At 38.6% G+C, this 27,111-nt stretch overlaps 1 protein-coding gene across 1 annotated transcript in view; it reads right to left on the bottom strand.

Moving 5' to 3' along the window:
* Window positions 1-24,726, bottom strand: part of GNG2 (G protein subunit gamma 2) — a 109,848-nt gene extending 85,122 nt beyond the window's left edge. Inside the window, exons 1-2 of the mRNA XM_012451054.2 lie at window positions 24,294-24,726; window positions 7,797-7,837 (exon numbers count right to left, since the gene is read on the bottom strand). The gene's annotated coding sequence lies outside the window, so the exon portion shown is untranslated. The remainder of the gene's footprint in view (window positions 1-7,796; window positions 7,838-24,293) is intronic.
* Between the last annotated feature and the right edge of the window lie 2,385 nt (window positions 24,727-27,111).

Here is a 27,111-nt window from a genome sequence, read left to right as displayed (position 1 = left end):
TAAAATAAACAGTTTCTGCATTGCAAGGTCATCTAAAGGATAAAGGGAGACAATATATCCCAGATGACTTTGAAAATCATAAGTTCCGCATATAAATGTTAACGGAGGCTAAAACTACACATTACCATGCTTCAGCTGTAGTTCTCACTACCACCAGCCCTCTCTCTGTTAGCATCACTTTGGTTTTGACATTTTTATTCTTTCAGTTTTAAAAGGCACATTTTAAAAAGAAGCATCAAATAGTGTCTCAGAATGTAAAACTTAGCTCAGAAGAGAAGCGTATGAACAGATGGTTCAATGGCACTTATACTCACCTTTCTGATAAAGATTAACCAGGAGATAGAAAATCTCTGGAAGAGACACAAGAAACTCTCAACAGTGGTTACCCTCCAGGGACTGAGGCTAAAAGTTGGTAGGAAAGAAACACTTTTATTTTTCATTTATGCCTGTCTCTACTACTTGAATTTTTAAAATCTTTCACATATATTCTTTTTTCCTGCATGAATTCCCTTTATAATAAAAAAACTAACTAAAAAATAAAATCATAGTTTTCACAAAAAAGGACAGTATACCAGTTATAGTACACAGTATACAGTATATGCCAGTTATAGTATATATCTGATCTAGTGTCTGCTACATAAAAAGCTTTCAGCAAGTTCTTGCTCATTGATCAACCTACATATCTTTAGTTACTACCTAATCAGCTAAAATAAAATCTAGTTTTCATCTCTATGAATGTATATTTTTCCGTGAATTATATTGTAAGAAATACTCATATACCAAGTATATGACTTTAAACTCTTAAATTCACACACCAAAAATGAAACCTACTTTTTAAATTTCCGATTACAAACACAGTACATGTAGCTACCTGTCAACGCTATTACTGCTCTTCTTATAAGCAGACTTCCTTATTAACACTGGAGGATGCTGGGCTTCTAGGAACCATACCATTTTATAGCTGTGGGTTTGCATGATATTTTCTAAGAAATTAAAGGTTACATGGAAGCATATGCCAAAGCTAACAGAGAGATTTAAATAGTATTTTTTAAATGATGTAAATGGCTAGGAAGTTTGGATGCTATGCACTGGTTAAGTGCTATACTGGTTGCCTAGTTACATCTCTGTAGAAAGGTTAAAATGGTTGTCTCTAAATCTAGAAGAAATTTAAAGTCCTAAAGTTTCATAATTAAGCCAAGGATTGCTTGCGAACCCCTATGCAGTCATGCCTGGAAACAAGTCCCCATCAGGTAATGGTGCTCGGGGGTGTCTTAAGGAGATTTTTAACAAAAAGCATTTATATATATGAAATTTGTTACCTTGCTCTCATTCCATTAAAGTTATTACATACGGACTCTCTCCATTTTATCACTACCAATTGCAGTCTGTTACTACAGGCTATTAAAAACCTTTCCAACCTAGCTGAAGCAACTGCTATCACACGATAGGTGGAAGTAAGTCCAGTATTTTAAATTTTTAAACTTAAAAACAAATTTTACTGTGACCAACTTTGAAAAGTATAGGCCAGTCTACAACATAGTAACAAAAACTACGCATCATAAGAATAAACGACTAGTATCTTCACTGCCAGAGATGTTCCTCTTTTATCCCTCAAGGGCTTCCTAATTAGATCTCCCTTGCAGACACAATTACATCCAAATATCTGCTCCCAGTAGTGGAACAGAATAGAACAATTTTGGTGTAGAAATTTAACATAAGTGTATTAAAACGGATGCACACTTATTCTAGAATTTGAAGGCAGGGGGCAACAGTCTTTTTCTTTTTTCCTCTTGAAGTTCAATCAGCATTTTGTTTGTTTTGAGTTGAAGTAAAATTCATATAAAACTAACCATTAGCCATTGTAAAGTGTACAATTCAATGGCATTTAGTACATTCACAGTGTTGTACAGCTATCACCGCTAACTAGTTTCAAGACATCCCTTCACCCCAGAAGGAAACCCTCTATCCAGATAAGTAGTCATTTTGATCCTTATTTACATTTACTCTCTAATTTCTCTTTGGAAAAGAATAAGTTTAAATTACAGCATAAGAACTTGATGTGTTTTCATTTCTTCTGAAACTTGTTGATTCACAAAAATCAGTAAAGATTATTAGTTGAAATGAGGCTAGTCTTAGCAAAATGAAACCAGGATCAAAAGTCCTGGAAGGAAAAAACCCAAAAAGAGATTGAGGGAAAAATCAAAATCATTCACAATCTGTCCAGGCCCCATCCTTGTCAGAAAGCCAGATTCTACTTCATTGACTGATAGTGCTGAATCTTTTTTGGAAAGAAAGAAAAAGAACTGAAATAGAATGCTTTGGATCTAACAACTAGGAAAAAGTATGGAAGGCAGGAAATCATTAAATACATTTAAAAGAAAAAAAGTCTTCCAGCTCCTAAAAGTCAACTGCCTATTCTAGGGAAGCTAATTTATTTTTCTTTCAAGTACAATTACAGTTCTCTTTGCTTAGTCCCAATGATTTGGAGAATAAAAGTCTCCAAATAAAAGCCACAGAAATGTAAGGGATGAGGCCCTAGGACCTTCAGCTTCCCTGGTTTCTCAGTGTGGCTTTGTTATGGATGATGCAGGCAGGGTCCTGCAGAAGCAGAGGGGAAAGTTCCAGCAAGCTCTTTACCCGGATGCAGCAACTTGACATGGGGCTAAGTAGCTCATGCTCCACTGCTGGGAGGTCAGGAAGCACCATGTTCTTAGAGTCCAATAAGACTCCAAGACATGATCTCCTCCAATCCCCTCCCCCTGGGCATTCAAGATAGTCTTCCTAATACTGACCTCTTCTTGAACAGTCTATGCTATCTCTTAAGAGGGAAAGTTCAATTTTGCTCTATGAAAGGCAAGAGTAAAGCTACGAGAGCTCTGTGCTGCATTGGCAAACTTGGGCGTTATAACTTCCATGCAGGCTGACATGCTGAAAAAGATTCAGGGAGGTCCTGTGGTCACCTCAGTAGCAAAATTATTAAAGCTTCCATCATCATAGGCAACATGCAGGAGGCTGCTGGTAACACCAGAGAACTGAAAGGGCAGCTGGAGCTTGTGATTTCATAAATGTGGCTGCTGCTTCCCAGTTCTGAATATAGGGTTTTTTTTTGTCTTTTTAAGCTGGTCTGGAAAAACATGCATATATGGTTACAGATTTTCCAAAAGAGTTGGAATAACCCCCATTTTCAACCCAAACATTATGGGTTATGGTCATTATTTGGTTCACTCAAAATTCATATTTAAACAATTCATCAATGTGACAGCTATTTTCTAATAGCGTCATTTTGTTAGACATCTGGAGTGACCAACTGTCCTGATTTGCCCCAGAGTCTCCCAGTTTTAGTACCAATAGCCCTGTGTCCCAGGAAACCCCTGTTTTGGGCAAATAAGGACAGTTTGTTGCCCTGCCGTTAGCTCTAGGTTTGGACTTCAGGTCTGCATTGCTGAAGTGTCTAAAAGTGGATTTTAAGAGGACTTGCTACAAAAAAAGCAGAAATATTTTGTGGGGATGACTTACTTAATGTATGGAGGAAATTATATCATACCTAGAAACTGGCTATAATGAATACTAATATGGTCAGGTTCTGTATTATGATGTTATTTTTTCCTCCAATTTCCACATTTTAAAGCCTAATAAATAATACATCCTATAACAAGCAGACATAACAGCATAAAATAATTTGGTTCTATTCAAGCCCTTGTAATCTGAGCACTGCACGCAAACCCTCCAGAGTCGGAGAAATGACAAAAGCAGCACATTCTCTAGCGGCCACATCTATAGTATTTAAAAGTCTGGCCAAGAAAGGAAACTTTGGACTTCACCCTGTCCACTTGATCCAATGCCAGATACTTCAAGAAAACTAAAAGTCTTCAGTACCTGGACCTAGAAAATAAGAACTGTAGAGTCAAGATGAGAATTGGCTTCATCAGTGTTGGAACCCTTAACCTTTTTATCCTATATAATTAGACATTAGATGGTCTTATGTCTGCTATCTGAAGCATTTTCACCTTTCTGAAAAATTAGTCTCTTTCACTTTGTAGTAGCCAGAATAATAGTGCCCAAATGTTTAGTCCTAATCCCAGGACCTGTAAATACATAACATTACAGATAAAAGGACTTCAAAGATGTGATTAAATGAAGGGCCCTGATGATGGGGAGATTAGCCTGGCTTATCCAGGTATGCTCAATCTTATCCATGGGTCCTTAAAAAAATCAGAGAACGTTTCCTGGCTAAAAATTTACAAGATGTGACTATGGTAGAAAGATACACAGAAAGGCAATGGTGCTTTGTAAAAGAGAGGCTTTGTAAAAGATGGTGGAAGCTCTAGAAGCTGTAAAAGGCAAGGAAATAAATCCAAACCAGAAAGCCTCCAGAAAGGAACACTGTCCTGTTGATACGTTGTTTTTAGCCTAGTGAAATCCCTACAGAACAGTAAGATAATAAATTGGTGCTGTTCTAAGCCACGAGTTTGTATTAATTTGTTACAGCCGCCATAGAAAACTAATACACCTTTCATCACAGCTGCTGTTCAATAATGCCTTAGTAGTATTTTGCTTCTAACCTCAATATTTGACCATCACCTCATGTTTAATTTGCTTCCATGTATATATTTTGAAACGTAAATTTAGCACTAGACCAAATATACTCAAAATGCCCCTGACAGTAGAGAGCAATACTTCCTTTTACTTGTCTACTTTGTTTAGCTTCTTGCGTTTGTTAGCACAGAGACTACTTACATAAGAAACTACTGAGCTTAACTGAAACCACTAATTTTGTATGAAGGAAAACTGCTTTTAGGTGAGTGGAAAATGCCAAATAACCTCTTCAAAGTTATGTGCTAAGACACAGTAGTTCACAATGTTCACAATGTCTCCCTAGGGTGCTCTGCATGTCACAATGACTGGAAGATGCCACAGCCTTTTGTGAATCAAGGACAGGGATACCAAACAGGACAATGAAGAATTGACTGTCCCATTTGACCTGCCAGTAAACCCCATTGAAAAATTCTGCTTGGATTGATTTGAAAAACTTAAGCATACCTATTAGCATGAAAGAAAGCAACTCGAAGAACATCAGATACTTATAAAAGAATCTTCATTATTAGTAATATTTGATAGAATATGGGATGTCTCAGCCCTCACCTGAAAGACATTAGGTACTGAAATCCAAAAGAACTTGACTATAGGGCAGCAAAAGCGATACATGGTCTTAAAAGCACACATGCACAAAGGGCTTTCTTCCAATCAGCTCTAGACCAGAGATTCTCAACCCTGGCTGCATATTAAAGTCACCTGGGGAGCTTTCAGGAACATCTATAGATGTTTAGGCCCCACCATGGAGATTCTGATTCAGCTGGGTTCTGGGTAGGGTCTGAAATCACGGTTTCTAGACGTTCCCCTAGAGGCTCTGACATGCAGCCAGGACTGAGAACCACGGCTGTCGGTAGGGAGCAACCTACTGGACACACCCACATGCATGTGGCCACTCCACAGATTTGAATCAGTTATTCCCTTCCTGTTTTGTAGTCCAGTTATCACCACCCATTCATTCTTCCAAAAAAGAAATCTGGGAGTTTTTCTAGATGTCTTCCTTTCCTTTACTTCTCACCTTTAATCAGCAATTTCGTTGTTCTCCCAATCAAGCCCAACATTTCCAGACCCAAGACCTCCACAGGTCTCCCTTCCAATAGTCTCTCCCCACTTCTCTGTCACCTAAGGAATTATCCTTTAAAAAAAATTCTGATTTTGTGCCCTTTTCTGCCTCCCTGCAAAGCAGAGAGAATTCAAACTCTGGACTGCCCCTTAGGGTCCTTCCCAGGCTTCACCACCCTTCTTCTCTAGCCAGATCTCCTCAGTCAGCTACTTTCTGGCCACCCTAAATTTCTAAAGCTTCCTGCCCTCTAAAGCCATGCCCTCTGGGGCCTCTGTGTACATTCACACTTGATTCCTTATTCTTGGAATGCCCCTCCCTTCTTCTCTGACTGAAGGCACCTCATGGATAGCTCAAACGCCCCTTTACCCATCAACCTTCTTCCCAAACTCCCCAGCTTGGTTTTCTTCTCCAGCAGCATCCACAAAACTCTGCTCTTACCTCACTAAGCTGGACACAAGCACCTCCTCCTTTATACAGTTTTCTCCTCCGTGACACTGAACAACTCTGGGCCAAGGCCTTTGTATTTTTCATGTTCATATTCCCAGTATCTGGCATGTATTCTTTTGTTCATTCATTCAACAGTTTTATTAAATATATAACAAGTATCAGACACCTTGCTAGATGCTAGAGGCAAATGGTTATTAAGTTATACACTATTCCTGCTCTCACAGAGCTTATATTCTTGAAAGGGACGCAGATGGCTGGATGAGCGTTTGTGGTAAAACAGGAAGGTACATCAGAGGATTGGGAGCTTTGTTTTGTTTTAAGCTTGCATGTTTCCAGTATATTCAAAAGTGAAGAAATGTCAAAAACAGGTTTCAAAAATTTTGGCATATTCTGAATGTTTACATTTGACAGAATTGTATGATCAATCTCATTGTTTCATTCTGTCAGTGCATCTCTAACAGATCACCTCATTCGGAGATATCAGAAGTCCACATTTGCAGACCTTATAAACATGAGTTGAGGAAAATTGATCCTCTTATCCTAAAGAAGGTCTGATACCTAATAAACATGAAATAAATACCTGATGAATCCATAAATGGATGGATGACTAGTTCCAGTAAAGGAAATCAGGTATGATTAGGTTTTATTTTTTATTAGCATTTGCTGTATCTCCTAAACAGTTATGTAAATAAAGAATGAAAAGCCCAACACTCAAATTCAACAAGCACCCATAATCCAACAGGGAAAGAAGAGAAGTAGGTGGAGGTATAAATGAAACAATCCCAGCCACGAGTTGATAACTGTTGAAATTAGGTGATGGGGATGTGGGAGTTCATTATATCATTCTCGCTACTTTGGTATATGCTTGGTATTTTTCATAATGAGGTTACATTTTAAAATAAGGGGAAAAATCTAAGTCATTGACTAGAGGAAACTGTGTATCTTGGAGTGGACAAACACATTATCACCTGTCTAGGATTATGGTTACATTTCAAGTCTACAACCAGATTCAAATGCTGTAACTAGTTCCAAAAGCTAAGTAAGTTTCTGCAAGATGAAACCCAACAGCATTAGATTGACCTTTTGTTGTTGTTATTGTTGTTGTTGCTGCTGGAAAAGCCCTTACAATGTTTACAACCATCTGTTAAGAACAGGGTTTACATTTCTCTGATCTAATCTGCCTCATCTGAGGTTTTATCTCTCACAGAGTATGCCCTCAATGTCTGCCACCCTTTAATGTTTGTGCCATAGGGACACATTCTGTTTATTTCATATTTATTTATTTATTTTTATTTTTTTATACAGATAGGGTTTCACCATGTTGGCCAGGCTGGTCTCAAACTCCTGACCTCAAAAAATCCACCTGCCTCAGCCTCCCAAAGTGCTGGGATTTCAGGCGTGAGCCACCATGCCCGGCTAGGGACACATTCTGTTAAGGCAGCAGTCTCAAAGGCTCTCCAAGTCAGGTTTTTGGAAGAAAGTGTAAAAATCTGGATGAAAATCAATGTTAACTATCATTACGGAGAGCCATGTTTTCTTTAAATCCTAAAGTCATGTCAGTATTGATAAGGACTCTATGACTGTTTCTTTCAATAAAACATCACATGCTTTCATCTATAGATCACTTTACTTTTTTTTCCCCTTTAAGTTCTGGTTAAATTTAAGATTCTAGAAGAAAATATTTCAGAATTCTTACCTCTTCAGTTCCTAAAGCCTGAGACTCACTGGTAGATCCGGCTGTTGAGAAAGCAGAGAGGAAAATGAAAATTTTTTAAAGGAAAAATAACATGATACACAAGAGTTGGATGATTAGAATGAACGGGAGTTGGTGGTAACGGCAGTATATTTGTAAGGGTAGGAGGTCTCACAGGTTTACATTGCAGAGCCTAGAAATGAACCGTTTATTAACTCTTTTTCTTTTAAGAAATAGATTTGTGAAACCAGAGTCCCTTTCTTTGTGAAATCCCCTAGCATGCAAGAAAACATGAAAAAACACAAAGGCCACTTAGGAACCTAGGGGAAGCAGAGTTCTTGGTGGCAGAGTGGCAGAGGCTCTACACTAATGGAATGAATAAGAGCAATCTTTCTTCCTGACCTATCCTAATTTGCTCCAAGTAGGACCAAAGCAGCAGAGACCAACACACTCTTGCTCCAGGTGTTAGGGACACAGTTTGAGGGCACGCGGTTTGTGCGTATCTGGCACTTTAGGAGGGTGGAGAGGACAAGTTGGTGGTTATGAGAGTATCTTTGGCACCCAAAGCTTCTAGAGGCTGATTAGAAGTAGACGATACCGATGCCTTAGCCACTAATGACCCCTGTGGCTATCGAGCAGAGGTGGCCTACTTTTGTCCCGTGCTGAGTGTGGTTCCTACGTGAGAAAGTTCCTGTGTAGATGAGCTTCTTTATTCCTGAAAAGCTATAGAGCGCTTAGCTCAAAGGGAATTGCTAAAGCCTCAAGGAACATTTTCCCATTCCTATTTTGCATGTTTGAGAACAGATATCTCACATCTAGAGTATTATGAATGAGGGTGGAACTCAAATTCACAGGAGGACCAAATGAACATCGGTGTCTCCAGAGATCTCACGTACTTGAGACTGGCATGTGTGCTACAAGCTCAACCCAACCAATTATATTCCCAGACTACCATAAGGGCCATATGTTTTTAAATGCGATAAAGTTATCAGAAAACCATTATCTCATGATTAACGACAGCAAAAAGAAAAAAAAAGCCAAGGGCTAAAAACAACTTATTTTCAGAGAATGAACCGTAGGGTAATAATGACTAGGTGGGACGTGCTAAATAAGCCTGTTCAAGGGTGTTCTGGGTCCAGCACTCATGTATTATTGGTGATAGTGGAAGCTGCCACAACTTTTCTGGAAAGCAATCTTGTCTTGTTTATCAAGAGACTCAAATATGTTCTCAGTCATTGTTTTAGTGATGACACTCCTTGATTTTAACCAACACAAACCCAAAACAGGGACAAAGAAGAATTAAGGTGTTAGAAATAGGCTAAATATCAGTAATTCAACCTATTAAGTAAAACAGAAACTCCACATGATAAAATTTTAAAACAACGAATACAAGAAATTTAAATGGGCCAGGTGCAGTGGCTCACACCTATAATCCCAGCACTTTGGGAAGCCAAGGATGGAGGAACACTTGTGTCCAGGAGTTTGAGACCAGCCTGGGCAACATAGCAAGACACATCTCTACAAAAAAAGTCAAAAGTTAGCCAGGCATGGTGACGAACACCTGTGGTCCCAGCTACTCAGGAGGCTGAGGTGAGAGGATAGCCTGAGCCCAGGAGATTGGGGCTGCAGTGAGCCATAATCATGATACTGTACTCCAGGCTTGGTGACAGAGTAAGACTCTGTCTCAAAAAAAAAAAAAAAAAGAAAAAAAAACGTTTAAATGATTAAAAAATGCATTTTATATTCTCTTTTTACTTAACTTTAAAGTTAATAAATACTGTTACTTTAAAAAGTATCTTAAAGTTACTTAACTTTATTGTAAAGTAAAAAGAATATAAAATGCATTTTTTGTCATCTACATTTTAAAGTTAAGCAAAAAAATATAAAATATTATACATAGTGTGACCTCAACAATTTTCTAATATACATATTTACACATATATTTTAATTTTTTTCTAACATGTATTTTCTATGTCTTAATATGTTTTTCTAATATATATACATTAACATATATTATATACATACATATATATTGCATTATATAACACATTTTCTTATATAATTATACATAATATCTTTCTGATACGTAAGACTAGAAGAAAACACATCAAAATATAAACAATATATTTCCTCTGTTCAGTAGAGTAACAGAAATGGTAGAAATTGCTAGATATGCCCTAATATCTGCTCTCCTCTTCCTCCATGGTTTTAATAGAATTCTAAGCTAAGCAGCTACTTTCCTCAACCTCTCTTGCTGCTAGCTATGTGGCCATGTGACAAAATTCAATGTTACAGCATCAAAAGTGTTATGTGTAACTTCTGGGTCAGGCCCTCCTCTTCCAACTTCTTCCATCCTGCCCGTTACAGCAGGGCCCTTATGGCAAGCCACCTTAGGCAATGAAAGCAAGAGAAACATACAACAACAGGACAGAAGGAGCCTGGGTGCCTGCATGATCTTGTGGAGCAAAGCTACCTTACCAGTCCTGGGTCATCCATGTCTGGATTGTTACGTTAAAAAGAAATAACTTCTAACTTACGTTAGCAACTGTGAAATCAGGCCTCTGTTACATGCAGTTCAACCAAAAACTTAAGCAGAGCAATTTTTATTTTTTTCTTTCAAATTTTCAATATTTTCCACATTTTCAATAATTAGTATGAATTACTGTGATAATCAGAAAAAAAGTAAGTTAAGTTTTGTTTACTACTGTTAAGAAATTAAATTTATAGTAAAGTTTGGGCAACATGTGCCTTCTTTCCACATATGAGAAGAAAAATGAAATCTATAGTTTAAAAAGTTCTGCTTTAAAATCTGATTGAGGCATACTCTAACGGTAAAACTTTAGTCAATACATTATAATTATTCATTTCAGAGGACATCCAGACTTCTTTTTTTTTTGAGACAGGGTCTTGCTCTGTCATCCAGGCTAGAATATAGTTGTGTGAATGTGGTTCACTGCAGCCTCAACTTCCTGGGCTCAAGCAATCCTCCTGCCTCAGCCTCCCAAGTAGTACCTGGGACCTCAGGTGTGCACCACAATGCCCAGCTAATTTTTTTATTTTCTGTAAAGACAGAGTGTCTCTACATTGCCCAAGCTGGTCTTGAACTCAGGGGTCAAGCAATCCTCATGCCTCAGCCTCCCAAAGTGCTGAAATTACAGGTGTGAGCCAATACACCTGGCCAGACTTCTTAAAGTACATTTAGAAACAGTCTTAAAAACAGATTTGTATGTACATTCATACCTTTAATTTAAGGGTACTGTTCGTTCTTCACATGGACTCATACTGGATCACTCCTACAGTAATTCCACTGGCCCAAGAATTTGGATGACTATCCATCAACTGAGTGTACGCTTTGATTTTATTTTCCCTTGGAATACTAATAGATTTGGCAGAGCTCACATAACCTCCCTGGTGTCCTTTGTGTCCCATAGGCCTCCATTATAAGATGGCTGTCCAAGATAAAGGAGTCATTACTAGTCCATAAAATAGAGGGAAAGATATCTTGCCTACTTGGGAATCAGATCTGAAACAACGGTCTCATTAAAACCAGTCTTTAACCATATAGGAAGAATAACAGCGATATCATTTAAACCTGCAATAATGTTCATCAGCAGCATTTGGTGCCTTTTAGATGATCATTAAAACTTTGTGCATAGGCATACAAGATACTCCACAAGGTTGACCTTAGAGACTTACATGAAGTCATGTATCAGAGAAAGAAACTACTTTTCCCCCTTTTCCCAAGAGAATGTCAAATGGTCCTTTTCTCCCTTGTGAACCACAATACCCAAAACTAATGTGGCTAACTTATATTTGATAACAAAGGCAAGACACCAGTTTCTTCACTTCCCTCTCAGAATGACTATGCCAGTGCATTCTCAAGAAACCCCTTCACTCTCTTCTGCAGTAGGCAAATTGAAGCTGATAGTCAAAGCTCTGAATTCTCAGTTTCTCTCCCCCTCTTGCCTTTGCAGGAACATAAGCAAGCCAACTCAACAGGCCTAATTACCATGGTAACAACATGCACCGTGATTATGAGTGTGTTTGTTTTTTAAAATGACTCACAGATTGTTCCCCCAGAAGCCCCAGACACACAGGTTTCTGGCTGGTTTATAAAATCCATCTGAAGTTTTCTTGCAAAGATCTTGTGCCTATTATCATAACTGGTGTGATGAAGAGAGATTCATCAAATCAAATATGCCTTTCTCCTTAAGGATGAAAAAAACCCATTTTGTTCCTTAAACACTCCGAGATTAATCAATTTAAACCTCAGGTTTATAATGAAGTTAATTTGAGTTTATACACTGGAGATAATTAATCTGTTCCTAATTTAAATAATTAAGGTATTTCATAATGTAGTTTTAGAGACCCAAATGAAATAATCAGGTGAAATAAACTCTGTGGTGAAAAATATAAAATAAATATTCAAACAGCCTAAATCTTTGGGTACATAACCACATATAAAGTGTTATAAAAGAATAGATGTCAGGCTTAATACCAAGATGTTTTTAAATTAATCTATAAAACAACTGCATTTATTTTTAAAATGCAAACATAAAAGAGTCCAGACATTTGGAAAAATTGTGGACTACTTCCATTCATTTAATTAATAAATATCATTTAAGACCCTCTATGAACTAAGCACCGTTGTTTATAACTGGAAAATCACAATAGGTCTTAGGGAAGACTATTTTTTCACTGGAGGCAAAGGCCATGGGCATGGCTCAGTGCGGTATCTTCTCCTAGTAAGCTCCTCTGTTTCACAAGGCACCATTCTGGGTAAAGCTATCAGTGAGAGGGAACATTACCTAATGATTATGCCAGGCTTGGAATTCAGAGTCCTAACATTGGCATCACAGTGGACTCCCTCAACAAAATAACAAAACAAAACAAAACATATATATATGCTAGTAATTTTGACATGTTGATTTCTTCTGTGTGAAGTAGAAATAAACCCTATTTTAAAAGAAAATTTTAAAATGGAATTTATATAAATCTATTTCACTTAAATCCCTTGATGCTAACATAATACATTACACACAGAACACATACACACACACAAAAAATAATCAATTAAAATTACTATATCCAAACAGCTACTGTACTGTAACCAATAATGTATTTTTTCTCTAGAGTTTGAAGGGAAAACCAGAATGTTTCCGTCAATATAGGCTACCTTATATTATGGCAACAATTCAAAACTCTCTGGTTTATTTGTGAAAAGCTTATTTCTCACTTTCCCTCCAAGTCCATTGAGGTTCAGCAGAGATGATCGTTGTGTTGTCTTGACTGTAGGGCCCAGGCTTAAGAGTGCAGAGCCCACTCTACCCTCCAGCCACTGCACTCACATGCTGGTTCTAAAGGCCTCTTCCAGGAAGTGACACACTTTACTTCCGCCCACTTCATCGGCCAAGGCAAGGCATGTGGCCACACCTAACCAAAGCAGACTGGGAAGTGGAAGCTTATCATGAGTGGGAAAGGAAAACTGGAGATATTTATGGCTAAGCACATGGATTCCTAAACAAATAGCACAAACCTGAGACTAACACTTAATGAAGTCAAAACGGCATCTGACAATAATAGGCTTCCTTAGGGGATGACTTACTCCCAGGTCTGAACACCTATGATTAATGTTGGGCCATAGCAATCACTTCTGCAGAATTTGCTACAAATCCCTTGTATAGAATAAAAGATACTCCACTGCAGATATGTGCTAACAATGTTATACTAATAATATATTCATTTTGAATAATTATACTACAATTCAGGCACCTCGCTAAACATTTCATATTGATAAATGTATTAATAAATAAATTTACAATAAAATTACATAATAATGTAATTTTCTCGTGACAGTTTTGTAAAGTAGATATCATCTTATTTCCTATTTTATAAATGAGGCAACTGAGGCATAGAAAGCTTAAGTAACTTGCCCAAATAATTCTGACTCCAAACCGATGTTCTTAAACTATTACATTCTCCTACGTGTTGTCGTCGAATATTACTTTTCTACACTACAGTACTTTATGATTATCTTCAGATGAATAAGAAAAGACTAGTTGGACCATTTTTTTTTCCTAGGAATTTTCACCTCTACTTACTTAAATTTTTCTAATTAATTTTAAAAGTCATAAAACCATTTAATATCTACTTTTTTTCAAAGAAAAAATAAAACTGTCAGTGAAATGCTTTAAGGCCCATACACAGCAATGTTCCCTAAACACAACCATCATTTGTAAAGTTTAAGAAAACGGCAAAGGATGAATTCAGTTCTCCCAAACAAAGCCTCTAAAATGACAGTGAGGTGTTTCTTTCAGTTTAAATTTTTCTCAATTTTTCTTATATGAGTATAACACAGATCAGATAAATGCCCTCCTTAAACAGAGCTCTGTTGGCAAAGTCTAGAATTAACTTACTTTCCTGTTTAAAAATGCAAATCTAAGAGTAGGAGGCACTCCATCATTTATTAGAAAAAAGTGCTCCTACCATTAGTGCTTAGTCTGTTATGATGAACACGCACAGAAATACACCGTAGAGACAAGTAGTCAAAACACTGTAATGACAGCAATTCCACTGAAATTTCTCTTTTCCACTATAGCTTTTTCACATACATAGCCTCTGAAATACAATGCCAAAGTAGGAAGTAGGAACTATAAAGAGAATGCAACGATAATGGAACTGTACGTGTTGCCTCTGGAGCTGGAAAGTGGAAACTTTTGTAAATAACTCATAATCAGAAATTTCAGAGATGACCCATTCTTCTTTACAGGTACTGTAACCAACAAAATACCTACCTCTCTAGCAAAAACAAGGTTTTCATTTAAGTCTGACAGATACTATACACAGAACACTGGCGTCTCTAGCTCATTACTTGGCCCAGGGTAGATTTTTATATAGACCAAATTGATTTAAATGACCAGGCAGGAAAATTCAATTTAATTATATATACATTTTACAATGCAGAAATGCAGGGCTGGTTGTCTAAATTAAATGTTATTCTTATTGCTTTATAGGACCTGATGTATTTCCTTCTGGAATATTTGTTTAGAAGGTTATCCTTTACTTTGCCTAGCTTCCGCCAGTGTATTTTTCACTGGGATTCTTCTTCTGGCCTACCTAGATCATCACTACCAACAAAAACCAGGTTTTTAAAAAAATATATTTTAACTTTTATTTTAGGTTCAGAGGAACATGTACAGGTTTGTCATATAGCCAAAAACAAGGCTTTTGTTCCACTCAATGTTGTGTGATATTGCTCAGTTATTTAAATTTTTTAGCCTTGATATCTTCACTTATAAAATGGGAATAATAGTAGTGGCTGACTCTATTGACCCACTAACTCCCTCTTCTTGCTAATAGAACCAGACCCTTTTTCTGGGGTCTGATGACTTTGTTCTTCAGAGAAGTTCTCCATGGCCTCAGGAGGAAACTCAAATTAACCAATCACAGCAGTCTTGTCTGCCTAGTTAGTCATACATATAGCATGTAAGTTGTGAGGGGAAATTCCACTGGACACAGATTTTCTTTAAAAAGAGCTGCAGCAGGGCAAGGTAGTTCATGCCTGTAATCCCAGCACTTTGGGAGGCCAAGGTGGGAGGATCTATTGAGCTCAGGAGTTCAAGACCAGTCTGGGTAACACGGTGAAACCCCATCTCTACTAAAATGCAAATATTAGCTGGGCATGGTGGTGTGCACCTGTGATCCCAGTCACTCAGTAGGCTGAGGTGAAAGGATCAGCCTCCCACCTGCAGGTTGAGGCTGCAGTGAGTTATGATCATGCCACTGCACCCCAGCCTGGGTGACAGAGTGAGACCCTGTCTCAAAAAAACAAAAAGAGCCCCATAAGAAATCAGCTGCCCCTTGATATGCCTCTACATATTGAAATACGCCTATAATTCCAAAATTATAGAAGCCATGTCCACATAGTGAGGGGAATCAACCTGCTGAAGGTATCACAGTAGGAGGAAGGGAAGAATCCAGGTTGCTAAGGACATTATCCAGCTACCACATAGTAGCTAGATAACTACTCTGAAGTTACCCTCTTTTCAGAAGGTCTTGAGATCAATTTCCTATTGTTTACGCCACGTTAGTAGGGCGCTCCTTTACAAGCAGCCAGAAATATCCTGATAGAAAAATACTGTCCTTATTTCATATGGTTATTTTAAAAACTAGATAAAACAGTAATGTATATAAAGTATCCAGCACAAACTGAATGCCTAACAAATGCTTATTCTCAACTTGATTCTTGACATATGTTGATCTTCATTCATTCAAACTAGTTAGTGCTTTCTTTCCTCTGTGTGCTTTGAACGACTCCTCTAGGAGGTTTTCCCTGGTTCCCCAAAACAGAATTAAGGGCAGAAGTCATTGCTTTATCCTTTTTATTCAGACAAAGTTAATATCAAGTACCTCAAGTTATTCTAAATAATAAGAATGGTGTTTAATTCAGACAAGTAGTGTAGTCCTAATTGCAGTATAGAAAAAAAATGTAATCAAACAGAGTAGTCTTCCTGACTGTGTAAATCAATTCGAACTAAATAAAGCCATACTCAGATCAAGTAATCAACATAGCAGCCAAGTGTTCTGCATTTGGAGTCCACAAAGTTTACTGAAAAGCTGCTTTCTGTAGAGAAAAGACATATTTTGTAGATTACAGTACATGTATGTGAAGAAGCTCGCATTTCCTTTGAAGTTTCACCTCATCCTTATTTCAGAAAGGCACCTGCACCTTCTGCTGAAAACCTCCACAAGCCCCCTTTGCCCAGTATCTTTACATGGCTGACTCCTCACCATCATTTTGGTCTCAACTCAAATGTCACCTCTTTAGAGAGGCATTCAGGGATTACCCAACAAAATATTATCCCAATTACTCCTGCTAGCATAGGCACAGTCTCCACCGTTCAAACTGTTCCTACTTCAATCCATCAAAGCACTCACCACTACCTGATCTTTTCTTTTACTGTAATTCATTTATGTCAATGGGTTCCAATCCTGGTTGATTCTGGTTCAATTACTCTGGGGTGAGGTTGGGACATAGATATTTTTTTCAAAGTACCCTCTCAGTGATTTCTAATGTGCAGTTGGATCTAAAAACCACTAGTTTATGTGTTTATTGGGTCTCTCCCAATTCTAGAATGTAAGTTTCAAGAAAACAACTAGCCAATTTTTTCATCCTCGTCTCCCTGGCATCTTGAAGAGCACGTGGCACATTGCAGATGTTAAGACTTTGAACAGACTAATTGTATTATAATTATATTTCTGTATTGTCTGTTTTCCCCACTAGTCTGTGAGCCCTTAGAGGACAAGTACTATGTCTAGCCCACTCTGTATCAAAAAATGAGTCACTCAAGATGTTCATTAAATAAATGAATGATAAACACACTGCATTGTGTGCTGTAAGGAAGATAAAGATGAAACCAGATGTGACCACTGTCCTCAAAGAGCCTGGAGTGTGGTCAAAAGAAAAAACTATGCGGATTGCTGTTATACACACTAGAATGAGCTAGATGCTATGATGAAAGAACAAAAGATTTCAGAGGAGGCATTGTTTTTTATTGGGGAAAAAGGGAAGAAACCATGGGAGGCTTCATGAAAGAGGTAGCATTTGAACTGAGCTTTACAGGCCAAATGGAATTTGGTTATTCAGAGAAGTAAGACTGTGGGGGTGAAGTATGGAAGGGAAAGCAGGAACTAACTTATCCCAGGCAGACAGAAAAGAACTCGAAAAACAAATCAGCCCAACTGGAGGTTATAGGGCCTGAACTAAGACACTGGCTATAAACATGGAAAAGAGTCAGTATCAAGACATTTTCCCACTCACAACTGTGAAGGGCTACGCAACTTCCTGCAACCAGGGGTGCTTCGTGAGGGAAAGAGTGAAGTTGAATTGTCATAACTGAGGTAATGAGAAATGGGGTGTCATTATCAGTCATGAAATCAGGTGAGGAGCTGGTTTTGACGAGGCAGAAAGGTGATGGTGAGCACGGTTTTGAACATGTGAGTTTCATTTTCTGTAGGGTAGATGTCTAGTAAATTTGCAGGCAGCTTGCTGTGCAAGCTGAGAGATCAGGATGGTTAATCAGAGTTGGGACTGACCCACACAGTGACAATGACTAAAATCACAGGATGAATTTGATTAAGGAGAGGGAGAAATTAAATGGCCAAAGACTCGTATCTTGAGAACACTCGTATTTGGGGAACAGGAACTGAAGTTAGTGAAGTTGGAGCCTTCTGAAAGGTAGGAGGAGATTTGTTTCATCTACTACTTAATTACTCTGTGTGTGTATAGAAAAACTAAGCATGTTTATAGGCAAAGAGGAAATGACCAATAAAGAGAAGAAACTAAATATGTAGGAAAGATGGAATTATTGTCACAACATAATTCCTTAGAAAGCAAAAGGGAATGGGATAGAGAGTCCAAGTAGAGGGTGTACTCTTGGCTTGATGGAAAGGCTATGTTAATTTGACTTAGGAAGAAGAGGAGAATAAGTGATGTGGATGATGCAGATGTTTCTGTCCCCCTCCATATCCATATGTTGGGACCTGATCCCCAGTGCAATGGTATTAGGAGGTGAGGCCACCTTTGGAGGTGATTAGGTCATGAGTATGGAGTCCCATGAATGGGATTAGTGCCCTTATAAGAGAGACTGGAGGGAGCCAGCTGGCCCCTTCTGCCATGTGGGGACACACAGAAAGTGCCACTATGGGCCTCTGCCAGACATTGATCTTGAACTTTTCAGCCCATAGAAGTGTAAAAAAATAAAAATAAAAATAAAATAAGATTTTTGTTGTTTCTGGGTTACCTCCTCTGTGGTAATTTGTGACAGCAGTTTAAGTGAACTAAAATAAAGGAAGACATGGGGAAATTTTGAGGTGATAAGAATGAAGTTGAAGAAGCCTGTAATATGTGTCTTCTCAGAAGAACAGAAGGTGAGGTCACTTCTAATGAATAAAGGCAGTAGGGACTTGGTTGAATGGTTTCCATTGAAAATGCACAGGAGAGAGTGAAAAGTGAAATAAAAAACAAAGGAGGAAGGAATTTTGAAAGAACAGTAATGGCCCCGCTGTGATGCAGTGAATCTGGAGTAGAACCAGTCAGCCCAGTTTTCAGCTCCTCTCCTCTACCGGGGAGTGCTGGGTTCCTGGGAAGAAGAACAGGGGAATGCCTGACCCCACTCTCGGGCTGGCCAGAGAGCAAGGGAAGGCCAGGAAACAGGGAAGAAGTGGTCAAGAGACTGGTTTTTCAAAGCCTTTTCATTAAGACCTTGACTGTTTACACATATTTGCCAAGAGATAAAGGGGCTGATCCTGACTTATCTTGAGCCTGGGAATATAGTGGTACCACTTCTAAGAAACATGTTATCACTAAAGTTTGAGAATGGAGCTCCCTTGTTTTCAGGGTTTAATGAAGTCCTCTAGAGATTGTCTGAACATTGACGACCACTAAATACAACTTGTTTTCTTTAACATAAGAATTTTCAAGAACCATATATCCACAGATATGTCTAATACACTTACCTGAAAATTTAAATCTGTTCCACAGTGGCATCTTTTACACATGAACAACTTTGTACACAGAAACTCCATATTTACATAGGGTACTAAATGTAAACAGTCTCCTCTTTTTAAATAAAAAACAAAATAGTTTGGTCTTAAAATTTTAAACGTGATAATGTTATATAAAGACTTTGGCTAATATGGAGGTAGGAGAAATGGAGTTTTAATTGGGAGGCAAGGAATTAATGAACTATGCAACTCTAAACTCCAGGCCTATTTTATTATCCCTTATAGAGAGGTCAATATAGGATAGCTCACCCCCAGATCATTTTTAGCTCTACCATTCTAGCATGTCCTAGACCAGGCACTAAGTTCTTTTTAAAATTTTTGTTTATTTTTAATTGAAAAATAATAATTGTGTATATTTATGGGGTACAATGTGATGTTTTGATACATGTATACATTGTGATGATCAAATTAGGCTAATTAACATAGCCATCATCTTGGGGGTGAGTGTGGGAGACTAAATCTGAACACAGCGCTGCAACTCCTCTGCCACTCAGATCTAGTAACGCCAGGTACTTGGGTTCTCCTAGTAATTGCAGAATGAATAGATTTGCAAATTAAATAAAATTGGGGTCATTATTTGCAAACTTGCCTCCACCTCCCTCCCTGCCCCCCAGCACACAGACAAAGTGCATTACAGAAAGCTAACATTAATCATTAAGGAGCTCTTCCAACCGTTTAAGGTCAGTGTCTGCCCCCACACCATAAAGCTCAGATGTTGTTGCTATTCAGTAGGGTCCCCACTAATGGTTCCGCCCAATTCTGCTCAGCCTCACCATACCCTCCCTCACCAGTTTCAGGATTAGGAGTAAAATCTGTCTCGGAAAAGGAAACAGAGGATTTGTTATTTTTAAAAGTGCAATTAGGTTAGAATCACACTTCATTAGCAGAAACTTGTCTCAGAAACCTGTTGTATTGTTTAACTACTATAGCCCCTCCCCACAAGTTAATGCCTCCCATTGTAAAGGATTTGAGAGCAATTCAGTACTTCAGTTTCTTTCCTCTTTTTCTGACTGTGCTAACTATTGAGCATTTTTCTCTGCTAATGAGAGGGGACAGTGGTGGTAGCCTGGTCTGAGATTTGGCCAGTAGAATCATTGGTGTGACTATCTACAATAAAGGTTTGAATATCACTATCAGGTTCTTACATTATCAACTAGCAGAAGCTATATTTTCTTACTCCTTTTATTTTAAATGTTACTTTCGAGAGAAGTATTTTATTTGGGCAGGGATAATACGGCTGTATAAAGGAGGTTAAATACAAAGATTATGATTATGATCTAATGACACATTATGTTAAAAGATCCCATTTGAAAATATCTCCTCAAAAATCTGATTAAAACTTGGCAAAGATTCTCAGCACAGTATTTCTGGGGAAAAACATCAGCAAGGAATATGAATAGGCATTTTTCTAAGAAGATACACAAATGGCCAATAAGCACACGAAAAGATGCTCATCACCACTAATGATTAGAAAAATGCTAATCAAAACCACAAGGAGATACCACTTCACACCTCTTAAAGAGGCTATTACCAAAAACATAAATAAAAAACAAAATAAATTTTGATGAGAATGTGGAGAAATTGGAACCCTTGTGCATTGTTGGTGGGAATGTAAAATGGTACAGCTGCTATGGAAAACAGTGCGGCAGTTCCTCAAAAAATTAAATATGCAATTACTGTGATCCACCAATTTCACTTCTGGATTTTCAAAAGAAGTAAAAGCAGGGACTCTAACAGTTATCTGTACACCTGTGTTCATAGCAGTATTATTTCCAATACCCAAAACATGGCCCAAGTGTCCATCAAAAGAGAATAAACAAAGTATAGTCTATATATTCAATGGAATATTATTCAGCCTTAAAAGGAAGGAGATTCTAGCACATGCTACAACATGGATGAATCTTAAAGACATTATGCTAAGCGTATTACCCCAGTCACAAAAAGACAAATATGTATGATTCCACTTATATGGGGTACTTGGCCAAATTCATAGAGACAGAAAGTAAAATGGGGCTTTCCAGGAGCTGAGAGAAGGAAAGAAAGAGGAGGTATTGATTAATGGGTATAGAATTTCAGTTGTGCAAGATAAAAACAGTTCTGTAGATAGATGGCAGTGATGATAACATCACAGCAATATAATCGCTACCACAGAACTGCATACTGAAAAAATGGTTAAAATGGGAAATGTTATGTTGTGTATATCTTATCACTATAAAAAAAAAGTCTCCCTAAACCTGTGAGGCAGTGGTAAAGGCCAAGAATATGCTAACTTTTCTTTATGCAACCAAGAAAGAAAAAAATAACATTGAGTACCTTCTATGTAGAAAGCGCTCACTTACCAGAACACAAAAGTAAAAACAAAGCAAAAAAAAAAAAAAAACTTTGATTACGTACTACTAATCCTTCTTTACAATGAGGAAACTTCGTTTCCTGAGTTAATGCACCAGATCAAGCAGTAAGAACCAGTGATAAGATTAAAAGACATATCTGCCTGGCTTCAAAGCCTGTGTTCTTTCCATTCCACAGTGTTCTTTCCTCCTAGCCACAGAAGTCTTTTATGAACAGCCTTTCTACTTTGACTATACAGCTTTTAGACTTAAAAGTTGGGCCTGCTTTCTGAAGCAAGCTAAACAAAGTCAGTCAACCAAACACATTCACTACATGCCCATCATATGAGGTCCAGGGCTGGCCACGAAATAATGGAGTCATGTTTCCATTCAGCCATTGGCCATATGGCAGAAAAAAAAAAAAGTTCAATTAAAATTTCAGTGTTGGTCTACTCCTCAAAAGCCTGTGAATATCCCAAGCAAAATCACTATGGCTTTCAATGTTCCATATGGCCAGAATAAGTGGAAATAGTTTCATTTTACAACGTAGAAGCATATTCATCTTTTTCCTAAACATTCTACCATCATAGCTACTGATCTGCTGTTACTGACTAATGTTCTGCTTCAAGCTGGAATTTAACAATTAAAATATTTTGTGCTATGCAGAAAATAGGCATCTCTTAGTTGTTTTCAGAAGGACAGCAGGGCTCTCTTGACTCTACTATGCCCATTGGGCAAGGTTTCATTTCTTACTCATGTGTGAAACACACAGAGAAGAGTAATGCAGGTTGTCTGTGTCTCCCCAAACAAAGCAGGGTGTTGGCATTATCTAGTAAGTACAGCCTGCAGAGGAGTAAGTACCAAAGGGTAAGCCTGTCCTCGTCCATGCAGCTCAGGCTCCCAACTTTTTACTTCATTTAATGATGCACAGCTTGATTCTAGAACTCCACTGGGGCATTCTGGATCCAAGATCTACCCTGCGTCTCCTCTCTAAGAAGACGATCTTTACATATTTCCCTTTAGGATGCAAATAGGGAGTAGAACTGCAAAATTCGTGTCGTGACTTGTTTTTCCTACAAGTTTGATTAAATTCTGTGAATCCTTCAAGGAGTTCCATGGTTTCAATATCAGCAGTACTTTGTCTCCTAGGCATGGTGCACGTTTACTTCAATGAACAAGAAACCTCCGGGAAACAGACGGTTTTTTTTTCCTTTAGTAGCTATACAAGCTTCTCATCTCTCAAAATGTGCTGCTACTCCACAGATTTTGAAAAGCCATATCGATTTCATAAAGATAGCATTAAAAACAGCCCTATAGCCCTTCACAAGTGAGAATGATGATAAATGAGGAGGCATATACCTACATACACTCTCAACTGGCATATGTTTTAAAACCTATGTTTTAAGAATTTATGAGTGTCAAAATATTGATTTTTTTGTTATTTTTACTCCACTATAAGCAGTTTTTTCTCTTTCTTCTGAAAAATTATCTCCTTTCTTTATAGAAACTCTAGGGAAAAAAAACATTTTATCAATGACCACTTACTGCTTAAATGTACTTTCTGCTGAAGATAAAAAAGCTTAATTCTTTAAATCATGCTACACTAGGGTATTAAACTCTCCTACATATCCTGTCAGAGGCATCTCACAATCTCACTTCTCATCCGCTAGACCTATTTGGTGTACGTTTACATATCGTTCATAAATATGAAGAAGTCATTGTCCCAGGCTCTATTTAAGAGCATCCTTTGCTCAAGAAAATCAAAGAATAAAAATCATGTTCTGATTTTACTATTTCAGTCTATCTACAGTATATTCACATAAATAAACAATCCTGCTGCACTTTTTTATTTTGTCCCTCTGCGGGGGTAACAACCACCTTGACCTAGAGGTGAATAAAATGCACGTAAACATGAAATCCATACATCTGATTCTGGACAAGTTAGTGGCCTTAAACCCGCCACGCTCCTTTGAACAAGGATGCAACTTTAGGAGAAGACCTACACCCGGCAAATCATAGCTGTGTCTGAGGTTATCCTGAAAGCAGCTGCACAGAGCTGAGGGAGGAAAACACTGTTTTTTTAATGGTAAATACTGCCCCTCACATACGCAATACAAGCATTTGTTGGCAAAATCTAAGTATAAAAGAATTTAACTCCCCAAAAAGCCAAATCACAGCCATTATTTTTGCAAAATCAGAAGATATCCCAGTGCAATGTGTAAGAAAGAGAATGCAATTAGTATTTTACACCACTTACACCCCTAAAACAAGGGGACTACAAGGCTCTGATGACCAGACCACAGCTTCCCAGCCCCAGATGGATTTCGACTCAGCCCTGGTTTTCTTCCAAGAGAACTATACAAACAGCTTCTTGTATTTAGCATGTTACCCTGTCGAGTCACCAAAGCTAAGCACTGATGATGAGGGTTTTTTTAAGCAAATGTGTCATAAACGTGGTCATTCTCAAAGACCCTTCCAAAAGAATCTAATCATTTTCCCTAGTCCTGAAGCGATCTCTATCATCCCTTAGAAATCGTACCTTTAAACCACAGGCGATGGTCTTTTTTTCTCAATTAAAAACGAGCAACATGGAAAACGTTTCTTTTACCTTAGCTCCCGAGGCTTGGTCAGAGGAGCGTGGTTTTTCCCGTCCCCGGAGCTGATCTGTGCAGGCGAGCTCCGGCGCAGCCCAGCCCAGCCCAGCAGTAGTAGGAGTTGCCCACGGAGCGCGGCGGCAGCGTTGTGAGTATGTGTAGCGGCGGCGGCTGCAGCCCAGGGACTAGTCCCCACCCAGCTTTGTCTTCAATCAACGTTCTTTCTACAGGAAGCAGCGCATCTCCCACTTCCTCCTCTTCTTGGTAGCTGTTAGCGGCTTGCTTCTCTTCCCTCTCATTTCCATTTCAGGGCTTACTCTGGTGGTTTTGTCTGCTCCTGGGCTGCTGACAGTGATTTGACTATAATCCCCTTTCTCCCTTTGTTCAAGTCCCTGTGGTGCTGACTGTTCCTTCCTTCCCCTTTTCTCATCCCCCACCATCACCTCCACAAGAGCTTCCACACACTGCTCAGCTGGCCGCCTTCCTGGCACGGTACATCGCCTGCTTTTTTAGCCTGAATTTGGCTTGTTGCTATTGTTGTTCTCGCTGTTGTTGTTGCTGCTGCTGTTGTTTTTTTGGGTTAACAGCCCCTGGCCAGGTTATGCACCGCCCCCCCACACACACACACACACGAGATTCCGCACCAGCCTGCACTCTTCCTCCTCATTTACTGTGGTCCCCATCAAGCCAACTAACTGGGAGCTTGCAGCTTCTCACTGAAGCATTTTTCTCTGTGGCCAGCATTTCAGATGTTTCATTTCTCCAAGGTCCCACTACCACTGAGATCTTACTTAACCCATATGCTGAGAAAAGAATGGCCCTGATAAGTATTCTTATGGGGCACGGGAACTAAACCAAGTTTGACGATGCTACCTATAGGCCTAATAGTGAAGATGTATTCCCAAAAGATTCGCATAGATCACAAGGAATGGGCGGGGGGCGGGGAGGGCGCTGAGTGCTGCACATTCCCAACAGAGAAACTAAATGGGCCTCTCCCCATCCCACACACACTAGTAGGGCTAAAAGGACCCTCGTAATCCTCCAGTCCCTTCCCTTCATTTTAGGAGGTGATATCGTGGAACACACGAGGTAGAGCCTGCAAGGTGTCTGTCTGCCACAGTTTCAATCCAAGCTGCCATTACTGACTGCATGAACCTGGGCAAATTATTTAACAGCCATGTGCCTCAGTTTCCTCATCTGCAAAACGTAGTTATACTCTACAGTGGAAATCTGAGGTCTGAATGAGATGGTATACAAAATGCTAATAATAGTTCTGGGAACATAGGAAGTATTCGGCACATATTAGCTCTTATTATTTTAAAGGACGTTGCAGCTCAGATTCAGCAAGTGATTTCGGCAGTCAGCAGCCAAACCAGTACCAGTACTTGGTTTTCTGATTCCTCACTATTAATATGTTCACAACTGAGCCCAGATGCTTTAATAACAATTTATTCAATGTGTGACTCATTCTCCTCCCAGTACTAACACAAGGTACTTTAGGGAAGCTACAGATTAAACATGAGATGGGGGAAGGGGAATTCTGTTCCAGTGTCCAGGCAACACTGTGGAGTTTAAAACAAAAAAACCTCTTCTCAGGAATCAGTGCCTGGAGAGTTAATCTTGCCAGGCAACAGTTAATTCCTCCTTTTTAATCCAGCCTTGCCTTAATCCTCCAGCAAGTAAACTAACAGGAAATGTTAGAAATCTAGGACTGATCAGAGTAATCCATGAGGTGAGCCTTCCAAACACACCGTGGGGACTACAGCACATTAACCCAGAAGGGGTAGAATTTAATTTCTATGAACTGTTCTGAGACAGTCCCAAAACACCCTTTGTTTTGATTTGATGTTCCACGAACAGTGTGCTTACTTTTTTCAAGGAAATCTTTAATCAGAAAGGACCCTGATGCCAACTCACTCACACCTGAAAATTACAAAATGGATTGATTTAAGTTGGAAATGAGGAACTACCTTCAAACCACCAGCAAATAGAATTGCAGTAGTGAGAGAGGATTGGACATGAATTCACCAACATGTGAGTGACCTACCTCCAAACCAGGAACCCTGGTGCCAAAGGTTGTCAGGAGCTTTTAAATGTAAATTTAAACATGCATGATGCCAAGTCTCAGAAAAATGAGAAGCATGTTACTAATGGTTGGAAACAAGACTCTGGTTAATTTTAGACCAGAAGGTTCTGGCATTAACTCTAGATTAAAGTACAGTAAATCTTTTGGTGTCTTTTTGTTTTGTTTCTAACTCTCACTCTCTCAACCGTCAGAGAATGGTTAGTATTTATATTTAAGCCTATATAGGAAAACCTCTTTCAAACAATGAAATCTCTAGGAATTTCACCTGCTGCCTTCTAATCAGTTCTTCCATCTCTGGCTCTTATAAAACTCACAGTAGGCTAATCACCAGTGTTGGGAGGAGCCAACTAAACTCTATTCAAAGCTAGAAACTAGATTTTAAGATTGTTCTCTCTCTCATTAGTACCTCATTGCTTTCAACTGGTCCTAATGGCCTCTTTTTCAGGGAGAAAAGTAAAGTGTGGGGTGTAGCTTGGCCAGGATAGATTAATCCAGTTTAAAGCTCTTAACACAAGCATGGTAAGTATTCATACCAAGTCTGCCAAGTGTTCATTTCTTAGGAAAATGACATCTCACCATTAATAGTTTATGCATCAATTGCTAACCATGAGCCTATCCCAGTACATTTTATCACTGCATAAAACAAAAGTCTGTAAAATACTCTAACATTCATGCATGGCCATATTTGCAAGCATTAATACTTTGTATTTCTTTCATCTACTGATAGAGGAGGTTGGGTAATGAAG

Source organism: Aotus nancymaae, unplaced genomic scaffold (assembly GCF_030222135.1).
Source record: "Aotus nancymaae isolate 86718 unplaced genomic scaffold, 86718_ANA_hifiasm-v0.15.2.pri h1tg000062l, whole genome shotgun sequence".
Classification (NCBI taxonomy): Eukaryota; Metazoa; Chordata; class Mammalia; order Primates; family Aotidae; genus Aotus; species Aotus nancymaae.
Note: the sequence above shows the minus strand (reverse complement) of the source record. Positions and strands in the feature narration are given on the sequence as shown.